This window comes from Crassostrea angulata, chromosome 9, assembly GCF_025612915.1.
Source record: "Crassostrea angulata isolate pt1a10 chromosome 9, ASM2561291v2, whole genome shotgun sequence".
NCBI classification, from domain to species: Eukaryota; Metazoa; Mollusca; class Bivalvia; order Ostreida; family Ostreidae; genus Magallana; species Magallana angulata.
In genome coordinates, this window is record NC_069119.1 from 15,456,506 (window position 1) to 15,477,152 (window position 20,647).

The 20,647-nt window shown below is 34.3% G+C and overlaps 1 protein-coding gene across 4 annotated transcripts in view; it reads left to right on the forward strand.

The window, feature by feature from the left end:
* The window catches only part of LOC128162816 (uncharacterized), a 48,925-nt gene that overhangs the window by 20,336 nt on the left and 7,942 nt on the right, over positions 1-20,647 (forward strand). The window contains exons 1-2 of one of the 4 annotated variants that reach the window (XM_052826197.1): positions 14,591-14,732; positions 17,782-17,839. The exons of 1 other annotated variant lie outside the window; for it this stretch is intronic. The gene's annotated coding sequence lies outside the window, so the exon portion shown is untranslated. Of the gene's footprint in view, positions 1-14,590; positions 14,733-17,605; positions 17,692-17,781; positions 17,840-20,647 lie in introns of those variants that run through there. 2 more of the 4 variants (XM_052826198.1, XM_052826199.1) reach the window with 2 other exon arrangements.

Consider the following 20,647-nt stretch of genomic DNA (forward strand, 5'->3'; position numbering starts at 1 on the left):
CCTTGAGAAGCTAGGTCAAATCACCGAGCAGATTGCCCTAAAACTTAGCTGCAGGTTTGTAGCTCCAGGTCTGGAAAAAAAATTGAGATAAATTTCGTTTAATTAATCAAAAGCTAGTGTAAGTTTTTTTGGCGCCAAATTGCAACTTCTTATCACCCAAAGAACTCTTGCAGTAACTTTCACGTCATTCATCCGATTTTTTCAGACCGGGCGCTTCACACCTGCAGCTACCCAAAATTCAAATGAAATGAAGCAATGAATTTCAAATAAAATAAATTCTTTATTTGTTCCTCGATCCGTCCTGAATGAAGTACATGTTCGTATGAAACTGTCTGTTTGTCTGTTCCAAATGGTAACATTACGGCTTATTTGTACAAGAATTTGGTAAAGACGAAGTAACCATCGTTTTTATAAATTATAAAACTATAGCTAAAAAAATGTACAGGTTTTTGCATTCCTTTTAAATATGTGTTTGAGGCGCGTCCTAAACAAAATTATTGATCTATTATTTGTTGTGTGAATTTTAAATGATAAATTGGTATTTACATATCTGTGAAGCCGGGACAAGGAGGAAGATTTGTGTGTGTGCGGAGGAAAGAGGAGAACTCCCTATTTGTTTACAGTCCGTCACAGCTGTTCAGAAATATCAATGATTCAACACTTAACGAGCTGTCAATAAATTTATGCCTTGGTCTGGAGAGTATCAATACACTGCCCTATAAATAGTTTAAAAGTAAAGTAAAATATTTTACATGTCATTCTGCATGGAACGCCAACATGTTATAGTTTTTAGTTGTTTTTGTTTCGTGTTTTAATTTTTTGCTTTTTGTTTGGTTATTGCGTGTTTTTTTTGTTTGTTTTTTTTTTTTTTGGGGGGGGGGGGGTTGGTTGGTTGGTTGTTTGCTTGTTTTCGAAAGAAATATACTATTTATCCAACTACTAAAATTTAATTGCTTTAATTTATAAATGACTCTATCTATTTTACTATGTTTACAACACCCCCCGCCGTTTTCCCCATGAAATAATACTTTTAATGAGATAATTGCTTAATGTCTGCCTTCTGGTATCATCTGTCGAAATATCGTTTTCTTACTTTCTAATATATCGTTTTCTTACTTTCTAATATAGAACTAAGATATTGAATACTTGCATGCTTTGCTCCACGTCAGGTAAAATAAAAGTCAAGGTAATTCAGTAAATGTTTGATATACTAGTAAGTCACCAGTTAGAAATGTTAAATCTAATGGGGCTTCTCAAAAGGACTTGACGTGTTTTTGGCAAAAGCAACGTATTTTAAATTTAAGAGGGCTGGACTGTTGTGGTCATTTTTAGACTGTATTGATCTCCTTTAGAAGAAGAGCTCTATGTACTGATATAGGAAAATGCTCATACTTTAAAGCTTTTATTTTTGGAATTTTTCTATACAAAATTAAAGAAAGCTTCAGACATTATTTCAAAAAATTTAAGGTAGATCTGATGGTTAACTTCTTGACCACCCAGCCTCCTTAAACAATATTTTATTTAGAAAAAACATGAATGGAATGTGCAGCAGGCACTGCCTTTATCTATAAAAGTCCTTTCCATAAAGAGTCACTTTTTATTTTACAATTATTCATCGGATACATAATTATCACATACATGTATACTGTTACAAGAAGTGCTTCACTATTAGATTCATGAAGCCTGTTTCATATTTTGTAAGACGAGGCTCAAAGAAAATCAGAACGGAGAAAATCAGTGACACGTGAAAGTTCTTAAATTTAGAATTCTTTTGGCTTAATATACCGATAAATCGTTCACAGAATTATATATATTTCACCGAAAGAACTGCGCAGTTGGGATTTCTAGTATCTAAAACGGTTCAAGGTCGATTCTAGGTTATGCTATATTGTGATATTTTGGAGATTTAAAGATTTACTCAACATGGTGTTTTTAAAGGGAAGATAAAATAATTCGTGAAATCTCAAATAAGAATATTGGAATCATTTCAACAAGAGATTAGACTTTGGGTAGTTGTGTCAAGCAGCAATGTGACGTTGGCCTGTCTTTTTCATTGCTGGCCATTTAGCCATAATTACACATTGAAATCAACAGGGTTTGTCTGGTTTTTGAGCTAAGACAACAGAATGGGGCATATTTCGCTTGAAATCAGCGTCGTTTTTAACTTTTGATGACGCAAAAAATAGATAGTCATACTGAATGTCCAAGGTCTTGCTAAAATGGTTCTAAAACGTAAACATCGTTGCAAATTGTGACGTCATCTCTGTCTTGTCCTCCTGTCCAGTTTTTTAAAAAAAAACTTCACCATTACTGTTTTGTTGTTGTGTGATGTTTACTCAGTTTCTTAAAAACGAACAATCAAACAAAATTATAACAATACAATAAATATTCTAAAAAATGATAAACGTAACAAAATGATATACTCAAAGGTACAGACTACCCGCTGTCTTCTGATTCTGAGTCTATTAGGAACCCTAAAACACTATTTGATAAATATTTAGTTAAAAGAACATGAAAGTTGATATTTTTATTGATAGTATACTTCTTAGTATCATACAATTCCAGACAAATCAAAAAGTACACTGTATCTTAATATTGGCAACAGTACCAAAATGATAACAGTACATGTAAACAAACAAAGATTTTGGGGGGGATGTGAACAATTTAGTTTGGTTTTATTTTAGTTGGTTCTGATATTCTTTAATAATCTTGATAAACTTGAATAATAAAATTAATTAAAAAAGATGATATTAATTAAAAAAGATGATATTAGACCTGTAAAAACCAAATGTATTTCTGGCAGTCCCTATTCTAGTATAATATTAAATAAATATTTGTTGGAAGGACAGAAAGCAGTTGTTGCAAGGTCATCGAATTACTTTATTATTTTTTTTTTTAATTCGTGAAGGATGTTTATTCGTGGATAAGATGTGCCTACGATTTCCACGAAAATTGAGCCACCACGAAATATATTGATTCCAGAGAACATGTACAACGCATAAAGGAAATACTGATTCATGAGTCCCTATTTTAAACATGAACGGTTACAGAACTGAAGCTTCACTGGTGCACTGGGTATTTTGATATACCAAACATACTTATGTAGCATAACCCCTACCCACCCCTTCCCTCTAAATCCTCATTCCTCATAAATGAGCTCGGAAATATTAGTTCATGCAAGAAACCGATGCTTTTCCTGACAAACAACTACATGTAATAACTGATATTAAATGCATTAAGATAACGTTTTAAGATAATGTTTTATTGCAGTATACATATCAAAAATGAACTTCCTGTTTCACAAAGGCCAACATAAAATTCATGTTGAAGTCCCCGTTTGACAGTTGTGCCATTGCCCCCAATGTGGGTTGTAAATTTTATTACAACCTTATAGCATTTGTGTTACACATTTTCTAAAGGGACCAATATCTAATCAAACACTTCAGAAACAGCTTATTCGACAATTTTACTACCAGATGTACTGTTGTCACAAGTACATGTAGATAATAAGTATCATTCCAAAATAAACACACCTATAGTAGTGTTTATTTCAGTCAATATTATTTCACCCCGTCCTTTACAATCCGCTTGTCGTATCTCTACTACCTTTGTAATAGTTTTCCTATTTCATAACTGTTTAAAACGAACATGTACATCAATATTTTATGATAGTAAAAAAAACCTCACTACTAAATTAACGCAAAAAAAAAATGTATACAATGAACAGGGCATATTTTGTAAAACGTGAACCTTTGATTCAGCGAATTAAAAGAAATTCAAAATCTTTTTTATTCAGAATTAGTTGTATAAGTCACCAACAAACTTCGAATAATAACTTGATTCAATAACATATTGTCAGAAAATAAATGACAGAAATTAAAAACAAGCTATATCTTGTGTGCTTTAATGATTTTTAAATTAAACATCGGTGATATCGACACGGAAGTTTGGATGCGATGACCTTAGTGTTGACCCTGGCCCTGATAAAAGTCCCCGTGTACTAATATCCTTGTCCAAACACACGGCGTTCTAACGATTTTACAAGGCGTACTTGTCTATCATTACAGACCTATCTTCATTCCAATAGACAGAAAATTGGTTACACCAGTTTTTTAGTCGACAACTAAAATCTGAAATGCAGGGTTAAAATACGCAATTTGTAGCATTTACAAAAATGAAAAGAGGAAATGTTCAAGTGCATCAATTTGAAGAAGCAGTTACTTTAGTAGATTTCTCACTAGAATGAAAAAAAATATCGTGATGAGAGGCCTGCTTTCGGTTGGTACTTTGTTTCTGTAATACTACTAAACATAATGATTCTTCACCAGTGTTCTTTCGGTTTAACAACGTTGAAAAAGCCTTTGTCTTTTAAAAGATTTACTAATTAACAATTTTCAGTTGCCAATAGTCATGGACTCATTGGAATTTAAAAATTGCTAGGTATTAAAAGAAACCTTTTGCGGAATGCATAGTACATGTACCATTTCTCATATATCCAGTATCCAATTACAAAAAAATAAACGCCCTTTGACTTAATGGAAACAATACATTTCTTCTTAACAGAAGTAAGCACTTACTTGAACGAACTTAAGGGTGATACTTCAGTAAAATATGGGTTTAAGCATGAAAGCTTTAAGTTTCTGTTTTTTCCCATCAGCAAAGATTTTTTTTTTAATTTGTAAAACTCGAAATATTTTTTTTTATATAGTTTTGCATTAATTGTCTATGTATATAATTATATAGACATGTGATGCTGTTACCGTACGATTGTATAAAGATAGTCATTTTTCCTTACTTGCAATCAGTTACGTCCCTTTGTTATATATGAAAAATGTAATTGCGCGCACTCTTTTCATTGGTCCTTTTCTGTTTAATCCCTGCAAAAGTATAATTGGTGCAATATTTATTCATTGAAAAATGTATACAAAAAATCTCACCTTTAAAAATGTTTAATAGTATTAGTGTGCACCAGTTTGCTCGAAGTCGTTTTAGACAAAGCCTAACGTCTTTTAAAAATAAATTTAAATTACTTACAGCCTACTCCGGATATATTGAAATTCAGGGGACCATGCAAATTATTTCAATATATCCGTATTTCAATATAAGCGAAATTGACTGACGTGAAGCCCCCATTTTGGAAAGTTCAATCCCGATGTAAGCATAGAAAACCAAACCCGAACAAATTATTAGATCATCATTTATCTATTACAATAAACGGATTACATGGAACATTAGTCCTTGAAAGTTTGATTAGAATTATATCCGAAAGTTTTGTAAGTTTCGTTTTGTTACTATCTTAAACCTCATCATAATCTCGGATCGCATTCTTTTACGTTTTAGAAAAACGTTAGAGAAAAATCACCACACTCAAACGCTTCAAATATTACTGAACGCTATGGAACGCCATGGCTGCCTTATGTTAGATGATTTTATTATATGCTGTGGGTCTATTATTATATGCTGTGGGTCTATTATTATATGCTGTGGTTCTATAATTATATGCTGTGGTTTTATAATTATATGCTGTGGTTTTATAATTATATGCTGTGGTTCTATAATTATATGCTGTGGTTCTATTATTATATGCTGTGGTTCTATAATTATATGCTGTGGGTCTATTATTATATGCCGTGGGTTCAATTATATGCTGTGGGTTCATAATTATATGCTGTGGGTCTATTATTATATGCTGTGGGTCTATTATTATATGCTGTGGGTTCATTATTATATGCTGTGGTTTCATTATTATATGCTGTGGTTTCATAATTATATGCTGTGGGTTCATTATTATATGCTGTGGTTTCATTATTATATGCTGTGGTTTCATTATTATATGCTGTGGGTTCATAATTATATGCTGTGGTTTCATTATTATATGCTGTGGTTTCATTATTATATGCTGTGGTTTCATTATTATATGCTGTGGGTTCATTATTATATGCTGTGGGTTCATTATTATATGCTGTGGGTTCATAATTATATATGCTGTCGTTTATTCGAAACTAGCTATTCGAATTCGGATTTCTCGTTTTGGAGTGTACATTTACAAGCACTTTCAGCTGACACCAAGGACAATGGTCGTGTGACCTTGACTGAGACCCATATGCTAAAAATTGCTTTTCAGAACTTTGTTGTCGCCGGGCGCATAGTGTTTCACAAACACATCTTGTTTCAATTTATCAATATTATACTTTCAGACAAAGCAGAAAATGTGTTTGTGTTTTAAATCTTTTATACAACAAAAAATGATTAAAATACTGAGTATGCAAAATTGATTTCTTGTTTTATTTACTATTATCAACTATAATAATTTAAGCTTTACTATTAATCGTTGATGTTTTAAAAGATTCTTTAAAGGGAGTGTGCTATTAAAAATCAAGTACAAGCTTGAGAATCTATACTGTCATTTGAGAGTACGTTACTGAAAGTCCAAGTAGCTCAAAAAATTCTATGTCTCGGCATCTCTCTTAGCGCAGCCGTACGTGTTTGCTCACGAATTCTATCAGGACACATTTTTATGCGTCCGAATCGTATATTGTTTTTGTCCTGTTTGTCTGTCTGTTGTCAACTTTAACCTTCGCCATAACTTTTGAACCATAGGAGAAAGAGACTTCGTATTTAGTATGCATACTTCACTAATTAGGTGCTTTTAAATGACACCTAGGATAATGAGTTTGTGACCTTAACTGTGACCTATATGCTAAAAAATTGCTTTTTTTGAAATTTGTTGCCGCCGGACGCATAGTGTTTCACAAACGCATCTGATTTTAATTTGATAATTTGTTTGCCCCCAAATGCACCGTTACTGTATTTCTTTTATGGATCCGCCATCATAAATTTATTAAGAGAGAGAGAGAAAATTCTTATCTTAAATTCATGTCATTTAATGAATTATGAGTAGTTTTTCAAAGGGAAAAAAGCCAAGTTAACCAAAATAAATACAAGATGTGTTTGTGAAAAACTATGTACCCCCAAATCTTCGATGACAGTGGCATAAAATACCGCAAAATTGAATCTGTGTTGGATTTCCGGGCATTGGGCGAGGCTGAATGCACATCTCTACTTCAGTTCCTCAGACAAATAAAAGATAGTGTTTTCAACATTGCGTACATGTATAGAAAAGGTAACGCACTATAGAAATGTGTCCTGATAGAATTCGTGAGCAAACACGTACGGCTGCGCTAAGAGAGATGCCGAGACATAGAATTTTTTGAGCTACTTGGACTTTCAGTAACGTACTCTCAAATGACAGTATAGATTCTCAAGCTTGTACTTGATTTTTAATAGCACACTCCCTTTAAAGAATCTTTTAAAACATCAACGATTAATAGTAAAGCTTAAATTATTATAGTTGATAATAGTAAATAAAACAAGAAATCAATTTTGCATACTCAGTATTTTAATCATTTTTTATTGTATAAAAGATTTAAAACACAAACACATTTTCTGCTTTGTCTGAAAGTATAATATTGATAAATTGAAACAAGATGTGTTTGTGAAACACTATGCGCCCGGCGACAACAAAGTTCTGAAAAGCAATTTTTAGCATATGGGTCTCAGTCAAGGTCACACGACCATTGTCCTTGGTGTCAGCTGAAAGTGCTTGTAAATGTAAACTCCAAAACGAGAAATCCGAATTCGAATAGCTAGTTTCGAATAAACGACAGCATATATAATTATGAACCCACAGCATATAATTATGAACCCACAGCATATAATAATGAACCCACAGCATATAATTATGAACCCACAGCATATAATAATGAAACCACAGCATATAATAATGAAACCACAGCATATAATTATGAACCCACAGCATATAATAATGAAACCACAGCATATAATAATGAAAACACAGCATATAATAATGAACCCACAGCTGATAATTATGAAACCACAGCATATAATAATAGACCCACAACATATAATAATAGACCCCAGCATATAATTATGAACCCACAGCATATAATTGAACCCACAGCATATAATAATAGATCCACAGCATATAATAATAGACCCACAGCATATAATTATAGAACCACAGCGTATAATAATAGAACCACAGCATATAATTATAGAACCACAGCATATAATTATAAAACCACAGCATATAATTATGAACCCACAGCATATAATAATGAACCCACAGCATATAATTATGAACCCACAGCATATAATAATGAAACCACAGCATATAATTATGAACCCACAGCATATAATAATGAAACCACAGCATATAATAATGAAACCACAGCATATAATAATGAACCCACAGCATATAATTATGAACCCACATCATATAATAATAGACCCACAACATATAATAATAGACCCACAGCATATAATTATGAACCCACAGCATGTAATTGAACCCACAGCATATAATAATAGATCCACAGCATATAATAATAGACCCACAGCATATAATTATAGATCCACAGCATATAATAATAGACCCACAGCATATAATTATAGACCCACAGCATATAATTATAGAACCACAGCATATAATAATAGACCCACAGCATATAATTATCATCTAACATAAGGCAGCCATGGCGTTCCATAGAACGCTGCTTGTATATCATCGTAAGTGTACACGCGATAATCTCAAAATCCTTAGCTATTTCGAATTTAGGCTTTGTTCTTTCATCAATAGACATAACTAGTTTGTATTGAGCGTCCGGAGATAAGGTATCTCTTTTCAGTGGGGTTTCCATATTACGTCTAGCCTTAATACATCCGTATTCGTAAAAACAAAACATTAAACAGTGAATAAATTTTACTTTTTAATAAAAGTATAAAAACACACATGAAGAGAAACTTATCAATTCACACCTTTGTATATCAACCGGTCAGTCTGGCATAATTACTGTCACCAACCGTGACGACAGCCGCCAGGGAGAACTTCAATATAACCGTTATAAAAACAACTAATTATCACCTTTGGGGACCGATCAGTGGCTTCAATATAAGCAATATTTCAAAATAACCGATTTCATTATATCCGTGAAATCAATGCAAAGAATATGAGAGGTAAAATCTGGGGATTTATTTCTATTTCAAAATAAGCGGAATTTCAAAATAAGCGAGTTCAATATAAGTGGAGTAAGCTGTATATTAAATTAAATTTAATAATTTAAATTTATTAAATTTCATTTAATAAAACGTATATATCCAACATTTAAAATAGCTTTCAGGTTCATATGGAGTCAGAAATACAAAATATGTTACGGGAAATGTGCGCAATGGCTATATGGCGCACTGATTTCCACACCAACTGTTTTTCCAAATTTAACTTTAAAGAAAGCTCTACACTTTCTCGAAGTCTGTAGAGGCAGAGATTTAATTTCGTTATTTTCGTTGGCAGATAAATGAACAAAATTAAATCCACGACAAATTTCTAAATACAGTGTTGATAAATGATTTTAAAGAAATTTAATCCCAACGAAATTGTTTTTAGTTTCAAAACAACGAACTTTTAACCTAACGAATATATGTGCTTCCAAGTATTTTCAGTTATAACAGAATGCACATCCTTAAAATGTGTTTCACAAAACATGGACTATAGACAAAATTTGACCAAGATAACTAAAGTGTTCTATTTGCAAAGGTTTGACATATATATGGTAGATAACGGTTTGGTTAGAAGAATCTTATGCAGGAGCAAGCGTTGTTTTACTAGAACCATTTGAACAAGAGTTTGGAATATGGGTAGTTGAGTTAAACAGCAATGTGACGTAGGTCTGTCTATTTCATTGTCAGCGGGGCTCAATTTTCGTTGATATTAACTGTTTAAACCCCTTTCCTATTATCCAAGATCCCACAAATTAACAATTGCATTGATGTTAATTCATCTTACACATATCAAATCAAGTCAACAAAATCTAAACAAACGTTTGAAAAATGAATGCACAGAATTTGCCAACCACGAATTAAGAGATATTTTTACGGTATATCGCCATTTCTTTTTTATATTGTCCTTGTACTTGACATAAGCGGCCCCTTATCTGACCGTCTTTGTTCCGGTTTGTATTTTATAATTAGGTCACGATCAATGAACTCTGCTCTCTGGATACAAACCAATGTTAGTTGTGATAATTCTTTTATCGTGCCAATGTCGGGCCAAAACACACGACTTTGGTTGCCAGATTTCTTAAGAATGACCAAAGCAATGTTTTACTCATTTCAAATTCTTGCCTTATAGCGAGGTCTTGATATGCAATTTGAATAAGAACCATTTTAACAAGACCTTAGACTTTCAGTAGGGCGTATCTATCTCTACCTTGCGCCACACCACGTTGAAGATGACGCGGTTTCAAGCCAAATATGCACCAATTGCGTAATCTTAGCTCAAAAGCCAGACAAATCTTGTTGATTTCAAAGAGCCATGGCTGAATGGCCATCGATGAAATAGACGGGCCAATGCTGTTTAACACGCCTACCCAAAGACCAAGCTCGTGTTAAAATGGTTCTATAAGGCTGAGTCTAGTATTCTTACTCGTCTGATTGTTAGTTGTATATATAAGTGTAGAATACTTTAACCATATGCCTTAAATTAACACATTAACCATTGCACAATGAAAAGCCCTTTTATTTGCACATAGCATTTTATTTTTGATCTTTTCTTTAATACACTCCGATATTAAAACCCCATAATTTTATGTCTTCATGTGGTATCGAAAAGTTTCGTCAGTTCGAATTCCGGGACCTTTGGGCTACTTTAAGGTTTTTACAAATACTTTAACCACTCCTTTAGAATATTGACCTACTTCAGTAATTTCTCCAATTTTCCAGAATGTTCTTTTTTGAACTTGCAAAGGACGGGTTACAAAAAAAAAGATCCACTAGTGATATTATAGAGCGGTATTTTAATTTTATAGAATCGTAATGGTGCCCAAACTAACTGTAGTAAACCTCAATCTGTTGATACGTTCCACATGCATACAATAGATATATATAAATACTCATCGTAAGTGGGTTTTTTAAAAAATAAATTTGACAGATATACTCTCACTTTCTTTAAATACGACACATTTAGCATGGTCGCTAACAGATATTTACTTAACACTTCATTACCGATGTCGTGATTTTTAAATTTTTGTGTACGCTTTCCTTTATTACAAAAAAATTCCATTCTTAATTACCTTTGGGGTGAATGCTGAATAATCTACCTTATCATGACTGACAGTAATCACGGAGGCATAGAGTGTGGTTAATCACAGTGGCATATAGTGTGGTCATTCAGGGTGGCATAGAGTGTAGACAATCACAGAGGCATAGAGTGTGGTTATTCACGGTGGTATAGAGTGTAGACAATCACGGTGGCATATGGTGTGGTCATTCACGGTGGCATAGAGTGTGGACATTAGGGATGGCATAGAGTGTGGTCATTCACGATGGTATAGAGTGTAGACAATCACGGAGGCATAGAGTGTGGTCATTCACGGTGGCATATAGTGTGGTCATTCACGGTGGCATAGATTGTGGTTATTCACGGTGGCATAGAGTGTAGACAACCACGGTGGCATAGAGTGTGGTTAATCACGGTGGCACATAGTGTGGTCATTCACGGTAGCATAGAGTGTAGACAATCACGGTGGCTTAGAATCTGGTCAATCACGGTGGCATAGAGTGTGGTTATTGACGATGGTATAGAGCATAGTTAATCACGGTGTCATAGAGTGTGGTCATTCACGGTGGCATAGATTGTGGTCATTCACGGTGGCATAGAGTGTAGACAATCACGGAAGCATAGAGTGTGGTCATTCATGGTAGCATAGAGTGTGGTCACTCATTGTGGCATAGAGTGTGGTCATTCACGGTGACATAGAGTGTGGTCATTTACGGTGGCATAGAGTGTGGTCATGCACGGTGGCATAGAGTGTGGCCAATCACGGTGGCATATAGTGTGGTCAATCACGGTGGCATAAAGTGTAGACAATCACGGAGGTATAGAGTGTGGTTATCCACGGTGGCACAAAGTGTGGTCATTCACGGTGGCATAGAGTGTGGTCATTCACGGTGGCATAGAGTGTGGTCATTCACGGTGGCATAGAGTGTTGTCATTTACGGTGGCATATAGTATGGTAATTCACAATGGCATAGAGTGTGGTCAATCACGGTGGCATAGAGTGTGGTTAATCACGGTGTCATATAGTGTGGTCATTCACGGTGGCATAGAGTGTGGTCATTCACGGTGGCATAGAGTGTGGTCATTCACGGTGGCATAGAGTGTTGTCATTTACGGTGGCATATAGTATGGTAATTCACAATGGCATAGAGTGTGGTCAATCACGGTGGCATAGAGTGTGGTTAATCACGGTGTCATATAGTGTGGTCATTCACGGTGGCATAGAGTGTGGTCATTCACGGTGGCATAGAGTGTGGTCATTCACAGTGGCATATAGTGTGGTCATTCACAATGACATAGAGTGTGGTCTTCACGGTGGCATAGAGTGTGGTTAATCACGGTGTCATATAGTGTGGTCATTCATGATGGCATAGAGTGTAGACAATCACGGAGGCATGGAGTATGGTCATTCACGGTGGTATAGAGTGTGGTCTTTAACGATGGCATAGAGTGTAGACAATCACGGAGGCATGGAGTATGGTTATTCACGGTGGCTTAGAGTGTGGTTATTCACGGGGGCATAGAGTGTGGACATTCAGGGTGGCATAGATTGTGGTCATTCAGGGTGGCATATAGTGTGGTCATTCACGTTGGCATATAGTGTGGTCATTTACGGTGGCATAGAGTGTTGTCATTTACGGTGGCATATAGTGTGGGCTTTCACGGTCATTCAGGGTGGCATAGACTGTGGTCATTCAGGGTGGCATATAGTGTGGTCATTCACGGTGGCATAGAGAGTGATCATTCACGGTGGTATAGAGTGTGGTCATTCACGATGGCATAGAGTGTAGACAATCACGGAGGGATGGAGTATAGTCATTCACGGTGGCATATAGTGCGGTCATTTTCGGTGGCATAGAGTGTTGTCATTTACAGTGGCATATATAGTGGTCATTCACGGGGGCATAGACTGTGGTCATTCAGGGTGGCATATAGTGTGGTCATTCACGGTGGCATATGGTGTGGTCATTCACGGTGGCATAGAGTTTGGTCATTCAGGGTGGCATACAGTGTGGTCATTTACGGTGACATAGAGTGTGGTTATTTTTAGTGTCATAGAGTGTTAAATCACGGTGGCATAGAGTGAGTTCAATCGCGGTGGCATAGTTTGGTTTCATTTACATTGACACAGAGTGTCACAAAGGGTTCATTCATGGTGGCACAGGGTGTCAATAAAATGATTATGAATATACAGGAGCAAGTTTGTATACGTTTGTATTACACAAAACTATTGAACAAGGTCTGACTGACGTTCATTGATAACATTTAGAGTATTTCCTGAATTTGGTCGACACAAGAGCCAAGGAAATTATGTAATATTACAGATTTTATCAATGCTATGCATGTTTAATCACCAACAATGATCTTTATTTGAATGAACTCGGAGATAAAAAAAAAAGAAAAGAGCAAACCTAACTGATTCCAGATGGCATGTTTGGACTGAGAAAATCGATTTTATTTTTGAGGCAATTTTATGTAAATCCAGCATTTTTTTTCCGTAGGAGGGTGTGGGAGCACTGAGGAAGGGGGGTTCAAGGGATAAGGGATAATTTTGTTTGTCGGGGTGAAGGGGGACGGGGGGGGGGGGGGTTCTAAGGCTTACTTTTGTTAAAATTTTCCATAGGTGAGTCTGGACCATCCTAAAACCTTGGCATCTCTAGATCTGCGCATGACTGTAAGTTGTTGCAAAATTATGTGAAGATTTATTTCTTGCGCAAAAAGGATAAATAAATAAAATTGATAAGGCATTTGTATTTCTTCAAAGAAAAAGGAAATTCGGGGAAAAAATAACGAAATCCATAAATACATGTACATGTATGATATTTGAAAAAAAAACCACAAAAAAACTTCCACGTTATCTGCGAAAAATTGATTTGACATTTAATCCCTTCAACGGTCGTATGATATCAAAGAAGGAAAGATATATATATTATATCGATGAAACTGATATATAAATAAATCTATAAATTTAGGGGAATTTTTGACAGAGTGAATCGCTCGGTTTTCAAATGTTGGTGTATCATCTTTCCTCCTTTGTTCAAGCGATCATTCATACATAATTGAATTTGAATTAAATTGAGACTAGGTTTACTTGTCGATTTGAGAGATAATATACATTGTATTAAGTATTGCAAATCAGCGGATTTGGCAATCGCTTACATATACGATTTACAATTCATTAGTCTATGAAAAGGGGATTGTGTATATTTACTCTGTTTATTTAGCAACCATGACTTTACCGATGTCATATATTACTGAATGCAAACTGGGTGTGTCTTTAATTCAAAGCTGAAACTTAATTGAATATTTGAACCCCCTCCCCCAAAAGACACTACAACCTTTTTTTTATTTCAAAGACTTTAAAAAACGTTTCTTTGAGTACGATTATTTCCGCGAATTTCAACGAGTCTTTTAGACTTGGCTATCAATACATCTTTTATCTGTGTGTATACTATACATAGGGCTTTTAAAGAGTCGACGGGGATTTCCCTTTGTAATCTACGGCACGACTTCCTGGTTAAAAAGATCGTCTGCTACGGCGCTCACACAGTCAGTGGTAACAGCATTATTACCCGATGGATTGTCGCGAGCCAAGTAGGTAAGATTGCATCTATACTTTTTTATAATTATTTACTCAATGTAAAAAAAAAAGAAGAATTTGTACATGAAATCATTATTTTTTTATTAATATGAATCAACTCTCTCTCTCTCTCTCTCTCTCTCTCTCTCTCTCTCTCTCTCTCTCTCTCTCTCTCTCTCTCTCTCTCTCTCTCTCTCTCTCTCTCTCTCTCTCTCTCTCTCTCTCTCTCTCTCTCTCTCTCTCTCTCTCTCTCTCTCTCTCTCTCTCTCTCTCTCTTACAGAATGTTTTCGTGATATTGACGGGTTTTTTTTTTTTATACGTAAGAGAATCGATTTTATTACTTAAATGACAGATGTCTCGATTTGCATTTTAAGATAAAAAGTAATTCATCATAAAATTGGCATGAACCGATCAGGATATTTATCTTTTGCATGATAATCCTCGGTAATTTTCAATTGAAATCATAATTTTTGTACTAGAGAAAATAATTCATAATTGTTTTTAAAGTAACACATACATATTTCACTAACTTAATTCACCTTGTTTCAATTAAGGTCACCCTATGAAGTGTGTTGTTTGCATACTCCGGGATAAGCAAAGGTGACAAACATGTTTACGGGGTCAATGTTTACTTAACCCGTCCTGAAACGGTGACATTTTTCTCTTGTCTTACCTTTTAGCAGAATACATGTAAATCGACCAAACAGTTAGATAAAGTTTTATTTTTCTGAGAAAATCAATATATACAAGTAAATAAATACACAACAAATATACATAAATACACACTCACGCAACCCGTGGAAATTTATGATCAAAATTTTAATTAAAAAAAAATTTGTTATGATCATTGATTTTATAATGTCCTAGAAAAGTGATTCGAGTATTCGCAGAAAAATATACGGAACTCGATAAAAGTGTTTTAAACGTAAAATTGGTGAAAGTAAATATTTCCTCGGAAATGATATTTACACAGGGATCGTCCAAATCGCCATTCAATTTTTTTTTTCTTTAGAGGGCTTAATTTTTGTGGACACTTCTAGACTATATTGATCTCCTTAACAAAAAGAGCTATGTTTATAGATATAGGAAAATGTTAACCTTTTAAAATAATTTTTTCTAAATAATAGTTTATAGCTTAAAAAATCTTTTAAATAAAAATTATAAGTAAATATGATGTCAAATTCCCCCCCCCCCCCTTAAATCTAATAAGTTTTGACGTGGTTTTTTTCTACTAGTACTTGATAAGAACTGCAGTTCTTGACCTACTTTTGAGGAAGAAACCCCAAAATGTCTGCATGGTTCAGATAAAGCTTTTTCACGTGCAATAAATAATAAATTAAGGCCTAATGAATCGATATCTGTCGGTAGATATCAAATTTTAAGTGTCTGGTTGTTGGGGATCTTTTTTTTTTTTGGAAGGGGGGGGGGGTCTCTAAAGTACTTGACTAACGTGAATCAGCATTTCTATATGAATCATTATATAACATCGAAGGAAGGTGTGGTATTTTTTTCCTTCTATAAATAACGCTTTTTAAAGAAGTGGGAAAGAATTGAAAAATCAATGTCCTTGATTCTTACTGGATTAAGGAAATTTGTCCGTAAATTTGGGATTTTATGATAGACGACGCGTAAGATTATGTGAAAGGAGTAGGGTCCTTTCAGGTGGGGTTTCTTCTTTCAATTTTTATAAATAAACAGAAGTTTTTTGTGTTATGAAACATATCCTGAATGGGAATTTAAGTGCATTTAGCGTAACAGGAGTGGGCAATGCGCCAACTGTTATGCTGGAGATAAAGACGCGTCTGTTTAACAGGGACGTTAATCATCTAATTCTTATTGACGCTTGATAATTTAATACTTATACATCCTCCCCCCCCCCCAAAAAAAAAATCAATATCACTGACATGCATGCTCATGCATATATTGTGTAAAACAGTTATAATTAAAGTTATCAGCTGAATAAAGATAAAAATAAATTTGTTTTCAAATTATAAAATAAACTTTGTTCTCTCGTAAAAGTTAATTTTGATTTAGCGATTGTTCGTTCGATCTCGACATATACTAATACATGCATGTACTCATCAATTATTTATAATTCTATTTTAATTATTTATTTATTTTTCTGCAAATTGGGTTATTTTCTCAGAAAATAAACCAATTTGCAGAAAAATAAATAAATAATTAAAATAGAAAAAAAATAAATTCAGTGTTCCTCAACATCTGTCGATATGAGATATAATATCTCTCTCAAAGTATAGAACCATTTTTACAAGACCTTGGGCTTTTGGTAGGACATAACTATCTTTTTCTTGCGTCAAACAAGTTTAAAATGACGCTGGTTGCAAGTGAAATATAAACAGCCTTAGCTCAAAACCCAGACAAATCTTGTTGATTTTAAGGTCCATTTGTCTAATTTTTCATTATATAAATTTGAAGTGGGTGTTTTATAACATTAATATTATATAATAGCTTTCTAATGTTGAAATAGATATATTTTATCAGAAAATTTACTATGGTACACATAATGACTCACATGAAATTCTAGTGTAAAAAATATTCGCGAACTGAAGTGTTCATGCAAGTGCATGAAGTACAAATGAATTTTGCAATATAGCCTAGATTTATTTTCATGAGAAGTTCACATGGAATTGAAAATTTACGTGAATCATGAGTGTGAATTTTAAAAGGGTATATATAAGGTGTATCGATATTACAACTCTAAACAGGTAAAGGAAAAAATACAATCAACCAATGGAAAGTCTGTTTAACATATGGGTAAAAGGGGGGTTGGATTTTTTTGTATGTTTAGTTGATTATCAAGAATTAGCGTATAAGGTATAGAAGGTTAAAGCGAAAAAGGAAGTGAAAAACCAGGCAGGCTCAAATCCCTTAAAAAAAGAGAGAAAAAATTATCGTTAATTTTACTTCCGCATTTAGGATAGTCGATAACGTTAACGCTACCGATACGGACAGAAGGTACATGTATATAGTTTTGATATTCATTTTTTTTTTGTTTACTTGGAGTGAAAGAAACCGGTGTCACTTCTTCTTTCTATCTCTTTATAGGTATCCCATGTGTCTAATCCAACTGATGGTTTCAGAATAACCGTTGATTCTTAATCAGGTATGCTATCTCTTGTTTGAACACGTAAAATAAATGTTTTTACTTAATTTATATCTTAGGTGCATGAATACGGGATATTTCGCTTATGAATATTTCGATCAGTTTTTTAATTATATACATTATGGCCAAATTTCTCGCAATGGATTTCGTTAATTTGTAAATATATTGTATTCTAGGCAACAGATTAAAGAAAAAGTGCATGTGTGCTCAGATGCTGCGCGTGCGTTAAGCTATAAACTATGCTCCGTAATCACTGCATTCGATATACTGAAAAGTCTTACAAATTTATTTTAAATGCATTTCATTCTTAAATTGCTTACGAGATATCTTCGTAACTCTCTCTAAATCTTGAAGACTTATATATCACAAAATCATGGAAGATTTTTTCCTTTTTAATGAAAAGTGATTTTTTAAAGATTTTCACCATTCATAAAAACGGAACTTTTGGGGTAAAAAAATGACTTTAAAAACTTGTAGATAATCATGAGAATGTCGTTAATTTAAAAAAGCTTACATTAGTTACGGTATTCTCTCTTCGCTATATCCTTTATATTCATCTGTTATATATATTTTTCTCAGAATCGCGTCCCTTTTATTTTTATGTGTTAATGTTATTTGCATCGTTACGATACGCGTACAATAATCTTTAAAAAATTCAATGCAGTGTACAAATATATTACGTATAATTTGAATCAGGTAGCATAAATTCTTGACTTTTACCCTTGTTGGTTTTTTATTCTAAATTGAACCCACAGAGCATGAAGATTTCTATGTTTGATATCATCCGTTCAATTTACAATCTGTATGTGTTTGATATATGGGAGGTCACGTATTGTTAAGGGTCAGAATATGGCTTTGTCGATGATTGAAGGTTTTTAAAACGTGAAATGCATTAACATTGCTTGCATTACAGAAAGAATAAGGCGAGCCGTGATTTTTATCTATGGTCAAAGAGTCTGTATTTTAGATAACAGGGTTTAAAGCACGTCTACAAAAAGCTTTAACTTTCACAGCTACATATACATGTACGCCATTCGAACGAGGCGTAGCTCTGCGGGAAAAATCGAGTTGCAAGACCGTAGAGTAATAACTTGCAATTTAAGGAACAAACAAAAATGCGCTATTGCAAAATGTCTTGCAACATGCTTTGGATTCTCTAACGACAAAATAATGTACTATGTGCATGACAGTTGTATGCTTAAAAAAATCTTTGCCATTCGCAAACAGTTTGACCTGTAGAACCACTGAATCTCTTCTTTAAAAAGTTAAGTTTTTCAAAATCTAATTAGACTTAATGTAGGTTTTTGTTTTAACTACATGTATTCTAAGCCATTCCGAGGGAGGGTTGTATCCCGGGAGTATGTGTTATTGTAGTCTATAGTCCAGGGCTAATCCGTTTTATCTGCCTAATAGTACATGTACATGTATGTACATACACATAATTATACAATTGCATATAGCTTTATAATGATGTACATGTATTGGAATTGTTAAAAATAAACCTTAAATGTGAAAATTCAGTTCATACATCTTCAGAATTCTTATTTTGCAATACGATAGGTCTTTCAAGCGAATCGGACTATCTACAGTATGCCCCCAACGAAAAGAATTGCATAATTCTAACACAGGAAACAGTATAATAGACGGTGAATCTGTCAATCATACCGAGACGTATTGAAAATGGGATTTCTGAAATGCCTTTAAATATGTTAAGACTCTTAAACCTTCAGCTAGATGTCAATTTTGTTTCAACATAGACGCTCAATTTGTGATATTCTTATCTGCATGATTGGATATCACGTTTGGCGACAGGGTGCGAACTAAGAACTTCCGTTTTAACTAGTGCGCCAAACGCTTGACTCAATCGCAACTTCTCGGGCCTTTCTGACAGGTCCCGAGCCTGCCGGAAAGGCCCGAGAAGTTGCAATTGACGCTTGATCGACACAGACGCTATGGCAAATCGTCTTCGTCCGTGACACGCTTGAAAATCGACATTTTGAAGCTGCACTCATTCATGAAAATAATTGATATTTGGAAATGATGAAAAATTAATAACATAGCTATTAATATTCTCATATTTAAAAAAATATTTTCCGCCGGGATTCGATAGGATGTCCAGAAACCCTTTGGGAGAATCAGTATAAAAAAAGGAAGCCGCACCAAACCTGAAAGTAAAGAGATTTCAATCATATTTTATTAATCTCGACATGTAGTAGCATTTATGTGGCTTGCGTGAGCGTCCGCTAAGGGAAAAAAAAGCTTTTCATTCATAATTTATGACGCAACACTACTAAATGATGCACATATATGTGAAGCATTTGATTTCAATAATATCAGCTGATCAATGGAGACCGCTCTTCACTCAGTTTCCTGTTTGTATGAATACATTCCATTTGTTGGCGAAATGGCCAATGGTGTGACACTTCCCTAATTACTCGCTTATTGTCGAATGCAGGACTTCCGGCCGTATCGGGCAAACCTCCATTTTAAGGGGGAGGGGGTTGAATGATAGTACATGTAGCAATTTCTAGACTGTATCAATGTCCTTGTGACGAAAGCTCTGTATGAATTTTAATTCCTTTATATTAAAGAATAAAGTATTCTGCTAAACATGCGTCATATTTAGAATTTTAAGGTAGATTTGATGAGTCTTTTGTTGATTATCCAACCTCAATAATGACCGCTTGAAGCTTCTCAGCTTTCCCAGTGTATCACAGAATATCAAATTGCACGTACGATGTTCTCAGCTGGTCTCGGAAACTGCTGGTTATGTGGTAGGAACTGTAATACTATTGACGCATTGCGGAG